This window comes from Tursiops truncatus, chromosome 2, assembly GCF_011762595.2.
Source record: "Tursiops truncatus isolate mTurTru1 chromosome 2, mTurTru1.mat.Y, whole genome shotgun sequence".
Classification (NCBI taxonomy): domain Eukaryota; kingdom Metazoa; phylum Chordata; class Mammalia; order Artiodactyla; family Delphinidae; genus Tursiops; species Tursiops truncatus.
The window spans coordinates 146,544,566-146,557,590 of record NC_047035.1 but is presented as its reverse complement, the minus strand read 5'-3'; the positions used below and the strand labels follow the sequence as shown (position 1 = coordinate 146,557,590).

Sequence of the window (13,025 nt, the reverse complement as noted above, 5' to 3'; positions counted from 1 at the left end):
AACCATAAGTTTGGGGTTTTTTTAACTCTCTGAGACTGTTTATGTTTTTCAATTATTTCAATTCTGTGTCTTTATAGATTCCAACTATAAGTGAGTTCATATAATATTTGTCTTACTGATTCTCACTTCACTTCGTATGATTATCTGTAAGTTTATCTATGTTCCTGCAATTGGCATTATTTCATTCTTTTGCATGGAGGAATTGTATACCACTGTGTACATGGATCATTTCTTTTTTATCTGTTCATCTGTCCATGGACATTTTGTATGTCTCCACATCTTGGTTATTGTAAATGATGCTGCTGTGCCCGCTTGGGTGCATGTGTTTTTTCAACTTCTGGACTTGTCAGCCTATAATTTTAGGGGAAACTCTTCAGGATCATAGGGTAGCATTCTTTTTAGCTTTTAAAGGCACATCTTTAAATGTTCTCTCTAGTGGCTGTTACAATTTATTTCCCACCAGCTCCATAAAAGGATTTCCTTTTCTCCATGCCCTTTCCACCATTCATTCATTTTTAATTTTGGTGATGGCCTTTTACTCCGGTGCAAGGTGATCTCTCACTGTAGTTTTGATTTGCATGTCTATGCTAATTGCTGTGTTGAGTATGTTTTATATGCTGTTTTTCTTCATATACCCATGCGAGTAGAATTTACCTGATTCAATTGCTTTCTTGAACATCTTAACCTTTTCAGTGACATTCGAACACTTTCGCATGGACATTTTTTGATGTCAGGTATCATTTAGGGCCCTGCAGTCCTTGTCAATACAAAGTGCTCCTAAGCAAGCGTTTTGAGGTTGCTTTTGCGGGAAATGGCCACTAGGCTGCAGTATGTCCTCGGACCCAACTCTGGTTACCCCGGCAACCAGACACTAAGGGGAAATTCTGTTTCGGGCTTCTCACATAGAGTGGAATGTGACAGTACAAACACCCAAATCTTGTGTGTCATTACCACATTTTTAATTAGATTAATTTTTATTTTTTCTTGAAGGAACATTGATGGACAATGTTGTGTATGTTGTAGGTATAGAAAATATTTTTCCCTTATACATAGACATATATGTATGCATCTTCGGCTTCTTTTCCCTTATAGATTACTAGAGAGTGTTGACAGAACTGCCTGGTATACATAGGTCCTTGCTGATTACCTCTTTTATTGGAAATACTGCGTATTTGATATTTCCATTGTCCTAATTAATCCCGTCACCCTTCCTGTCCTTTGTAGTAACCACTTGTTTGATTTCCAAGTCCCTTAGTCTGTTTCAGTGTTCTCTAATTGGTTCAATGGTGTGTGGTATCACAATCCAGCTAGAAGTGATATCATACGATATTAGATTTTAAGATTCTGATTTACCTTATTTAGTATGATTATCTCTAGGTTTTCCGTGTTCCTGCAAATCGCAAAATTTCACTTATTTAAATGTCTAAGTCATATTGCATTGCAAACATGTGTCACTTCTTTAGCTGTCCATCTGGCCATAGACATTTTGTGCACCTCCATGTTTTGGCTCGTGTAAATGGTGCTGCAGTGCCCACTTGGGTGCATATATCTTTTCGAATTCTGGTTATCTCCGCATATACACTTAGGTTACCAATGGCGAGTCTTATGGTAGCTCTAATTTTAAGTTTGAAGGCACTTCCATAATGTTCTCTAAATTGGCTGTTAGAATTTGCAACCCAACAGCACAATAAAAGGGTTTGCACTTCTCTATGCCCTCTACATCATTTATTCATTGTCGATTTTTGATGATGGCCTTCTGACAGGTGCAAGGTGACGTCTGGTGGTGAGCTTGATTTGCATGTGTCTGCAAATTACTATGTTGAACACGTGCTTATGGGCTGTTTTTATTCATATTCTGCGTGAGTAGAATTTACCTGTTGAAAATGCTTTCACTGAAAGTCGGCCCTGTTTTTTTTGTTTTTTTTTTTTTGCGGTACGTGGGCCTCTCACTGTTGTGGCCTCTCCCGCTGCGGAGCACAGGCTCCGGACGCGCAGGCTCAGCGGCCATGGCTCACGGGCCCAGCCACTCCGTGGCATGTGGGGTCTTCCCGGACCGGGGCACGAACCCATGTCCCCTGCATCGGCAGGCAGACTCTCAACCACTGCGCCACCAACAGCCGGCGCTCAACAGCCGGCGCTGTTTTCATTGATTATGAAACACTTAAGTCTGGATATTTTGTGATCTCAGATACCATTTAGAGCCCAGCAGTCCTTGGGAATATTAAGTGCCCAGAAGCATCTTTTTGAGGTTGCTTTTGCAGGAAACGTACTTAAGGCGCAAGATTTCTTCCGACCCAATTCTCCCTAAGCCAGCAACCTGAGCCTTAGGGGACATCTTGTTTGGAGCTTGTAAGTTAGAGACGAACGTACAGAACCAGAATTCAAATCTTATGTCTCATTATAACAGTTTAATTAATTAGATTAATTTCTCTTTTTTGTAGTAACATTCATATACAGTATTATTTATGTCAGGAATACAGAGCCATTTTCAGTTATACATATACATATATCCATACATGTTCGGTTTCTTTTCCCATTTAGGTTATTAGAGAGTGTTGATAGCCATTCCTAGGTATACAAAGATTCTTATGGAAAATCCAGTTTATACAAAATATTTTGTATTTTGAATCTCATCGTCCTAATGTATCCCTTGACCCCATCTGTCGCATTAGGTAACCATAAGTTTGGATTTTTCTTAAGTCCCTGAGACTGTTTATGTTTTTCAATTATTTCAATGATGTATATGTATAGATTCCAGGTATAAGTGAGATCATATAATATTTGTCTTTCTGAATCTCACTTAGTTCACTTAGTATGATTATCTTTAGGTTTATCTATGATCCTGCAATTGGCATTATTTCATGCTTTTGCATGGAGGAATTGTATACCATTGTGTACACTTCTATTTTATCTGTTCTTCTGTCCGTGGACATTTTGTATGTCTCCTCATCTTGGGTATTGTAAACGGTGGTGCCGTGCACACTTGGGTGCATGTGTTTTTTCGAATTCTGGACTTGTTGGCCTATAATCTTAGGGGAAACTCTGCAGAATCATAGGGTAGCACTCTTTTTAGCTTTTAAAGGCTCATCTTTAATGTTCTCTCTAGTGGCTGTTACCATTTATTTACCACCAGGTCCATAAAAGAATTTCCTTTGCTCCATGCCCTCTCCACCATTTATTCACTGTAAAGTTTGGTGATGGCATTTTAGTGCGGTGCAAGGTGATCTCTAATTGTAGTTTTGATTTGCATGTCTCTGCTAACTGCTACGCTGAATGTGCTTTTACAGGCTTTTTTTCTTCATATACCCGTGTGAGTAGAATTTACCTGATTCAGTTGCCTTCTTGAATGTCTGCCCCCTTTTCAATGATTTTCAAACACTTTCGCCCGGACATTTGTTGATGTCAGGTATCATGTTGGGCCCTGAAGTCGTTATGAATACAAAGTGCCCCTAAGCAAGCGTTTTGAGGTTGCTTTTGCGGGAAATGGCCACCAGGCGTCAGTATTTCCTCGGGACCTACTCTGGTTACGCCGGCAACCAGACATTAAGGGGAAATTCCGCTTGGTGCTTCTAACTTAGAGTGGAATGTGACAGTACAAACACCCAAATCTTGTCTCATTGCCACATTTTTAATTAGAATAATTTTTACTTTTTCTTGGTGGAACTTTGATGTACAGTGTGGAGTATGTTGTAGCTATAGTGAATCGTTTTCCCTTATACATATCCATATATTCTATGCATCTTTGGCTTCTTTTCCCATATAGGTTACTAGAGACTGTTGATAGAACTCCCTGGTATACATAGGTCCTTGTTGATTATCTCTTTTATTGGAAAATTGCATATTTATTATTTCCATTGTCCTAATTTATCCTTTGACCCCCTTTTGTCCTTTTTTTAACCATATGTGTGATTTCTAAGTCCATGAGTCCCTGAGTTTATGTGTTCTCTTATTTGTTCAGTGGTGTGTATTTTTAGATTCCACCTATAAGTGATATCATATGGTATTAGTCTTTCTGATTCTGACTTACTTTATTTAGTATGATTATCTCTAGGTTTTCTATGTTCCTGCAAATGGCATAATTTCATTTATTTAAATGTCTGAGGGACTTCCCTGGTGGTGCAGTTGTTAAGAATCCGCCTGCCAATGCAGGGGACATGGGTTCGAGCCCTGGTCCGGGAAGATCCCACATGCTGAAGAGCAATTAAGCCCATGTGCTACAACTATTGAGCCTGTGCTCTGAAGCCCACGAGCCACAACTACCGAACCCAGGTGCCACAAGTATTGAAGCTTGCACACCTAGAGCCCGTGCTCTGCGACAAGAGAAGCCACTGCAATGAGAAGCCTGCGCTCCACAACAAAGAATAGCCCCAGCTCATCGCAACTAGAGAGAGCTTGTGCATAGCAACGAAGACCCAATGCAGCCAAAAATAAATAAGTAAATGTATTTTTTAAATGTCTGGGGCTTCCCTGGTGGCGCAGTGGTTAAGAATCCGCCTGCCAATGCAGGGGACACGGGTTTGAGCCCTGGTCCAGGAAGATCCCACATGCCGTGGAGCAACTAAGCCCATGCTCCACAACTACTGAGCCTGTGCTCTAGAGCCCACAAGCCTAGAGCCCACAAGCCTAGAGCCCGTGCTCCACAGCAAAGAGAAGCCACCGCAATGAGAAGCCCATGCACCACAACAAAGAGTAGCCCCTGCTCGTCATAACTAGAGAAAGCCCGCGCACAGCAATGAAGACCCAATGCAGCCAAAAATAATTAATTAATTAATTTAAAAAATGTCTGAGTCATATTTTGTTGCGTACATATATTAGTTCTTCTTTTTCTGTTCACCTGGCCATGGACATTTTTTATGCCTCCATGTTTTGGCTCGTGTAAATGGTGCTGCAGTGCACTCTGAGTGCATGTGTCTTTTTGAATTCTGGTTTTCTCTGCATATACTCCTAAGGGTAGCAATGGTGGATCATATGGAACTCTCCTTTTAGGTTTGAAGGCACTTCCATAATGTTGTCTACAGTGGCTGTTACAATTTGTGTCTCACCAGTACAATAAATGGGTTTGCATTTCTCCATGCCCTCTACGTCATTTATTCATTTTCAATTTTTGATGATCGCCTTACCAACTGGTGAAGGTGAATCCTCATTTTGATTTAGATTTGCATGTCTCTGCTAATTGCTGTGTTGAACATGTTCTCATGGGCTATTTTAATTCATAAACAGTGTGAGTAGAATTTACCTGTTGAAATTGCCTTCTTGAAAGTCTGCCCTCTTTTCAATGGTTTTTGAACACTTAGCCCTGGACATTTTGTGATGTCAGGCATCATTTAGAGTCCAGAAGTCCTTGTGAATATTAAGTGCCCATAAGCAGTCTTTTTGAGGTTGCTTTTGTGGCAAATGGTCATAAGGCCAGCATTTCTTTAGGCCCAATTCTGCTTATGCCAGCAACCAGAGCCTTAGGGGAAATCCTGTTTGGGGCTTGTAAAAAAAGAGGAATGTGCCAGAAAAAACACTCAAATCTTGTGTCTCATTACCACTTTTTAATAAATTAATTTCTTTTTATTGGAGTGACATTGATATACAGTGTTGTGTATGTGATAGGGATACAGAACCATTTTCAGTTATACATATATACATATCTCTGCATGTTTGGCTTCTTTTCCCATTTAGTTTATTAGAGAGTGTTGATAGCCCTTCCTTGGTATACGTAGATCCCTGTTGAATATCTATTTTATATGAAATAGTGTGTATTTGTTAATTCTCCTAATTTATCCCTTGACCCCTTCTGTCCAGTTGGTAACCATATTTTCTTTTCTAGGTTCCTGTGTCTGCTCGTTTCCTCAATTATTTCAATCATGTGCATTTTTAGATTCCAGCTATACGTTATATCATATTATATTTGTCTTTCTGATACTTACTTTACTTAGTATGATTATCTCTAGGTTTATCTACGTTCCTGCAAATGGCATTATTTCATTCTTTTACATAGCGGAGTCATAATACCACTGTGTACATGTATCACTTTTTTTTTTAATCTCTTCGTCTGTCCATGGACATTTTTTATGTTTCCACATCTTGAGTATTGTAAACGGTGCTGCAGTGCAAGCTTGGGTTCATGTGTCTTTCGAATTCTGGTTTTCTCTGCATATACTCTTTGTGGTAGCACTGCTGGATCATACGTTAGGTGTCTTTTTACCTTTTAAAGGCACTTCCATAATGTTCTCTATAGTGGCTGTTCCACATTTACATCTTACCATCACCGTAAAAGGGTTTCCTTTTCTCAAAGCCCTCTCAACCATTTATTCATTGTGATTTTTATGATGGCCTTTGAGACCAGTGCAATGTGTTCCCTCCTTGTTGTTTGATTTCCATGTCTCTGCTAATTGCTATTTTTACGGAGTCCAATTTCACTACTTTCGCCGCACAACAGGCCAATGAATCGGAGACGAGGTGTTGAGGCAAAGAATACGACTTTATTTGGAAAGCCGGCAGACCAACATGATAGCGATGGCAGCCCTGTGTCTCGAAAAACCATCTTATCAGGGTTTGGATGCCAGTTTCTTTTACAGCACAGAGAGTGGGAGGAATTGAGGCAGTAAAGTAAAAAGGCCTTAAATTTTGCAATATTCCCTGGAATGGCCAGCCTCAGGGAGGGGATGTGTTAATTTCTTCTTTCTTGCAGCCATCCACAGGTGGACAGGGTCAGATGGTCTCCCTGTGAGCTGAACAGAGGCACTTTAGTTAACATTCAGGCAGAGGGGCAGTATTCCCTGAGGTAGGCCATTATGTATGATTATTATAACAAAAGCAACAAAAAACAAAGGTTAAAATCAAAGAAACAGATGGAACATGGAGTCCGATTTAGCTCTTCCCTGTTACAATTCCCCACTGTCAATGTACATGCCACAATCTTGTGGAAAAAGGGGTGACAGCGTTTTAACTGTTCCATCAGATGGATCTTTCTGGGAGTTTCTGCCATCGGTTCAGTGTTCCAAATGTTGAGATTTTTCTTTTGTTCCGCTTTGGAAGTGTCTACTTTACATCTGTAGACTGAAAAAATATTTACAACCTTAAAGTTGAGATTTATCAGGAATTTTGAGGGCTTCAAGCCTGGAGACCGCATCTCAAGTTAAGGAATTTAGTGCAAGGGTCAGGGCTCATTGAAATAATTCCTTTGATATGCACCACACCTATCTGTGGCCTGTATGCTGTATTTTCACATCCTGAGTTTCCTCAGGGCTTACCGCAGGGAGTAGCTGCAGTCTGATGGCTGCTGACGGCAGGTATTCTTCTCCTCCCAGAGTTTTCTCAAGGTTCACTGGCTCATGTTGGAGAGCTGCAGTCGCGGATGATTGAGCCTCTCCTCTTGGTCAGGAATTTGACCAATATTTGAGAGACATTTTATGAGCAAATTTTGTCCCATGGTGCTGGGAGGCTCATCCCGGGTCAGGTGAAAAATCTTGATATACCACTCCAGGTGCTAATTTTCGGATTAGGCCCTATCGATATTTAAAGATTCTCTGGATCCTCTGTTTAATTATGATCCAGGAGACATTTTTCCTTGTTGTTTCTTCCCATACCTAGAATCACATTATTACAATTATTTTATGCTATAAATGTGATCTATTTCTGTAAGATAGTTAGCTATAGAAGTTTTGTTGGAGGCTTGGTTATACACTGGGTACTGCAAGAGACAACAATCTTATAAAATAGACAAGATATAAGTAATGTAGATAGTAACCTTGACAAAGACATAGTACAGCAGGGAGACACAAAGCACAAGCAATTTTGAAACAAAGAACAAATTAAAACAGTGGTTAACATAATATCGATTTCACAGGAGAGTCAGCTGGAGACAAATTCTGGCAGGATCAGGTAGAAAAAGATAAAAGTTTCCTCTTTGTTTACAAAGGCATACTTTATCAACTTGTTGTAGGTCATAGCATAAGAGAAAAGGTTTTTCCTAAAAACAAAGATTAAAGCTGTTGCAGCAATAATAGAAATGAAGTTTTCCCTCTCCTGAGAACAAGGAAAACAAAGCTAACAGTGAACAGGCTAGAGAAGAAACATAGCCTGGCCTGAAAGAGTTAATCCTACTTTTTTTTTTTTAACTGTTACTATCTGTAACTAGATTTGTACTTCACAAAGCTAACCTATTACTCTTTAACACTATGTGAGTTACATCCTTCACTCCCTTGTAGCAAATCACCCCTTGTAGTATTTGCATTTCAGAAAAAAGTCACTGTAAGGTCGGATCTTAACAAACGGCACCGCGAAACAGAGGAAAGCTTCAAGTGAGCTTTATTAGGGAGCGCTCCCGGGCCAGGTTCACTGGTCCGAGAGAAAGGGGCCCGAGAAGTCGCACCCGGGCGAGGGTTGGGCAAGACTTTATAGGGGAAGAAGGGAAAGGGGTGTGGTGAATCTGGGAGGGCGCAGGGTATTCCTTATTTGGTGGTCTTTTCGGGTATCCTGGGGGACCGTTAGTCCCGCCCCTCGAAAGGCGGGGCTGGGTTCAAAGTCCCCAGGTCAGTTCCTGGAACTGGGTGGTCCAGAGAATTTCGGTCTGATGCAACCTGTGAATCTGATTGTGTTCCCCTGCCTCGGGCCAGTTGGCCTTACAGTCACAGGCTGATAACCCAGAGACAAACGGACCCAATTACCAGGCTACCTGACGCCAGCTGTGACTGTTTTGAAATAATGCAGGAAGAAGAAGAATGCAAGACCTTTACTACTTTGATCCTTATCATATACCCTGGACTGCGAGCCCCACATATAAAATCTTCTCCGATCCCCAAAGGAGCGCACGGTTCTTGAGGTGCTAGCCTGCTGTGTCTTCCCCTCTGCCTGGTAGAAAGAGCCATCTCTCTCTTCCTCCAAAATCTGTGTCTCTGTATTTCTGTTCAGCATCGGTGCACAGAGAAGCCGAGATTTCAGCAACAAAGCCAGTATATTTCCCAAAGTCATAAAGTTATAAATCATATTTACCAGTTCATTCAGTCCCATGTAATTAATTCCCATTCATCTGGATGAAATAATCATGTTTCCCATTAGTTTTGTCCTTTGTTACCCAGTCCAGTGATATTTTCTAAAGGCTATCAGAAAGTTATATCTGTTAAAAAGTTCCTCTTTATCAGTCTTCTTGAAAATCCTCATTTTGTAAAAGCATCAGGACAAAACTTAAAACAGCATGGCTAAAGATTTGCTTACAATGTAATTAGCAGGAAACTTGGATATACCATTTTAGGATAGCTAGTATTATGATTGATAACATATCAGGACATATCAGATGTTAAGGATTCCATATACATTTTGGTATATCTATATAAATGGCATTTACCCATACACTAGAACCTAAGGTTCATCTCCAATCACTTGACAAAGTTTTTAAAGTAATTTTAACATACCAAATAAACGTAGTTTGACATTTCTCACTGAGATGTTCTTTCAAAGTGCCCCAGAGCCAGCTGGAGGCTAAAAAACTTTGGTCAGATTTTTGATATTTGGGAAGTTTGTTAAAAATATCAAAAATGTTTTAAAACACAACAGGATCGTAGGTCACCGTGAAAGAATACTTATTCATTTAACCGAAGTCACAAAATGATTAAAAGAAAACAAATATGGATCACCTAAGGGCATAGAAACTTATAATCTGTTATCAAAAGGAGTACTTCTAACAGAGAGATCAAATTCCAGTCTTGTATTAGCTTACTTAACAAAATTGATTTACTTAGTTAACTTCAATCTAAATTTAGTTAATCCTGACCATGTATAAAACTTTCCAGTAAAATGTAATTCCATTCCTCATACCATCTTTACTGAAAACACACATTTTACCATACTGAAATGTTTTATTATTTTCAGTTGCTTTAATTATATATTTAAATTAGAATCCCTGACTCTTAAAAACCTTAATTTCTAGTGACAACCAAGAGGCAAGTAATAGTTACCAGAATCTGGAGAAACTATTTAGATGATTTTTAGAACATAATTATTTTTATAGTTTACCTAAAAGCTCTTATGTCATTTACATTTAAAATTTCATCATATCAAGTTATGTTTCTTGCTGACAAATTTGCAACAGATATAACAAGATTTCATTTAACTTTTTTTAAATCTAGGTGCAGTGAAAGTACTATACTTAATGTTGGTGGCTCTAAAGACATGTCTATATTAATTAGATCAACAAACTTAAACATTAATACCAGGCATTTACTTAATACTAGATATTTCCCAGTTCACGTGTACCTGAAACTCATTTAGCTTAATTTCTCTTGTAGGTAGAATTGTTTGGTTTGTAAGCAATTACTTTTCTTTAAGCCAATTAAATAGAGCTAATTTACAGATTAACCTCAGCAATGTTATCTAAAGACAAATACACGTACAAACAGAGACATCATAGTTCTCATTTCAAAAGTTCAGCCCTGAGTGAGGTACAGCAATGTAAAACCCATCAGTTTACAAAAGAGTTTGGATTAAAGTTGGGTTTCTGGCAGATGGAACAAATCAAGCTCTTGTCTAGATGGCTAAACCCTTTCTACTAATAATTATGGAAAACAAGTCAAGTTCTAAATTGCTGTACCCTCTTTTTCAAAATTTGCATTTTAAAAAGATGGCAGAGAGAAGGGTTTTTGAGAAGACCGGATAGGACATTTGTATCTCAAAGATACAGGCAAGTTTCTCCTAGGATGACTTTTGTTTTCCCTTTGTTTAATATTTACAAGCCTCTTAAGATCACCCGTGTTTATTAGAAAATCAACCAACTTCCTCCCCACTGTCAATGGTACCTGGGGCTCCTGTGGGGAAATCAGAATCAGACGCCTCAAGTACAAGGGAAATTGAACTTGAGTCCTGGCCTTTTACAGGATATCGGGGCGAGGGAAATTGCTCTGCTCTAGAAGTGGCTCCCGGTCCAAATTGGGTGCCCGGTTGGGTCTTAGATGGTGATACTAAACCAGGTCCCTGTGCCCTGGGGTTTACCATAGAAACTTCTATTTGATCCCCATGGGTAGGGGAAACAGGAGGCAGTGTATATGTTGGTGGCATGGGAGGGGAGCAGTTGGAACTACTGCTGGTGCAGCCTGCTCGGCCATTGAAGGAGCTGGATAGGCTGGAGGAGGGTGTAAGTTTTGAAATAACATGTCCCCACTCTCATTTTTTTCCTCTTCCTTTGTAGAACAGATTTCCACTTGGGTTTCCCTTCAGACTGCTGCACCATAAGATGGCAGCCCTCTGACTCCTTTTCCTCCTGATGCAATAGCATAAATGCTCCTACATATGGAATCTCATCTCTTTTCCCTGCTCTTTTTTAAACATCTTTATTGAGGTATAATTGCTTTACATTGTTGTGTTAGTTGCTGCTGTGTGACAGTGAATCAGCTATACGTATACATATATCCCCATGTGCCCTCCCTCTTGCGTTTCCCTCCCACCCTCCCCTATCCCACCCTTCTAGGTGGTCACAAAGCACCAAGATGATGTCCCTGTGCTATGCGGCTGCTTCCCACTAGCTATCTATTTTACATTTGGTGGTGTGTACATGTCACTGGAGAACAATATGGCGGTTCCTTAAAAAACTAAAAATAGAACTACCATATGGCCCAGCAATCCCACTACTGGGCATATACCCTGAGAAAACCATAATTCCCTCCTCTTTTGCAGAACATTTCTAACTGCGAGTGAGCCATTCAGAGGCCATCATTTTTCTGATCGTAAGATATACTGGGTCCACATCCTATTACAATAGTATATCTATCATGTCTTTTTTAGTCATAGAATCACCGCTATGTTTTGCCCATTTAATATATTCCCCAAAGTGCTCTCCTTTGGGATACATGGAGTGTTTTCCACTTCTAAAAGTTTGATAACACCAAGACACAAAAGACGCAAATTCCAATACAAAAGGCACAAATTCTAGCATCGATGCACACAAAACCACGACAAAACCAATGAACTAGTTCCCAGATCAGGTAGACTTAACCGTACAAAACCAAAGAACTTTTTCCCACTGAACCGATTCCCGGAATCAGGTAGAGTTCAACAACAATTGCCCCCGCTAACAGGGTATTCCAGCCAGATTGGCTTGTCCCGTAAAGGACAAGCCCAGACTGGGGGGGAATATGTTCCTGGTGTGCACGCCGGAGCGACTTACCCTCCAGAATCAGAGTCTGTCGACTCATAGCCCTAAATGAAACCGAAGTTCCCCAAATTGGAATCGAAGTTCCCCAAATGGAACCAAAGTTCCCCAAATTGGAACCGAAGTTTCAGAATCGAATCGAGTCCATCAACTCGTAGCACCAAACTGAAGTTGGTCGGTTCCTTGCCTCGACTGCCAAGTGCTGGGGTAGCCGGTGTCGCTTCAGGCGACTTTGACGGGAAGATCCTCAGGACTAATGGTCCCGGCAGCTGCTAGGGCCTTGCCCCAGTATTCCCTGACCAGGGCGGCTAGCCACGAGCAGCAAGGCTCCTGGCTGGCTAAGCCAAATTTTTTACCCAGCTCAAGCTCGCTCTGCTTGCCGCACGACAGGCCAATGAATCGGAGACGAGGTGTTGAGGCAAAGGAATACTTTATTCGGAAAGCCAGCTGACCGAGAAGATGGCAGATTAGTGTCTCTCAAAAACCATCTTAACTGGCGGGGGGGGGGGGGGGGGGGGCGGGGGGGGGGGCGGGGGGGCGGGGTTTGCATGCCCGTTTCTTTTATAGCACAGAGAGGGAGAGGAGATGAGGAAGTAAAGTGAAAAGGCCATAAGCTTTGCAAATATCCCCTGGAATGGCCAGCCTTGGGGAGGGGATGTGTTAATTTCTTCTTTCTTGCAGCCATCCACAGGTGGACAGGGTCAGATTGTCTACCTGTAAGCTGAACTGAGGCACTTTAACATTCTGGCAGAAGGGCAGGGTTCCCTGAGGCAGGCCATTATGTATGATTAGAATAACAAAAGCAATGAAAAGCAAAGATTAAAGTCAAAGAAACAGATGGAACGTGGAGTCCAATTTAGCTCTTCCCTTTACAAAACCATCTTTTTTACTTGCC

General features: G+C 40.7%; 1 protein-coding gene and 1 long non-coding RNA gene across 5 annotated transcripts in view; one reads left to right on the top strand and one right to left on the bottom strand.

Moving 5' to 3' along the window:
• Positions 1 to 13,025, top strand: part of LOC141277802 (putative protein FAM90A10) — a 112,617-nt gene that overhangs the window by 63,549 nt on the left and 36,043 nt on the right. The gene's annotated exons all lie outside the window — the stretch shown is intronic.
• Positions 6,323 to 13,025, bottom strand: part of LOC109551821 (uncharacterized) — a 40,443-nt gene continuing 33,740 nt past the window's right edge. The window contains exon 6 of the long non-coding RNA XR_012329652.1: positions 6,323 to 7,577. This is a non-coding gene — a long non-coding RNA (uncharacterized lncRNA). The remainder of the gene's footprint in view (positions 7,578 to 13,025) is intronic.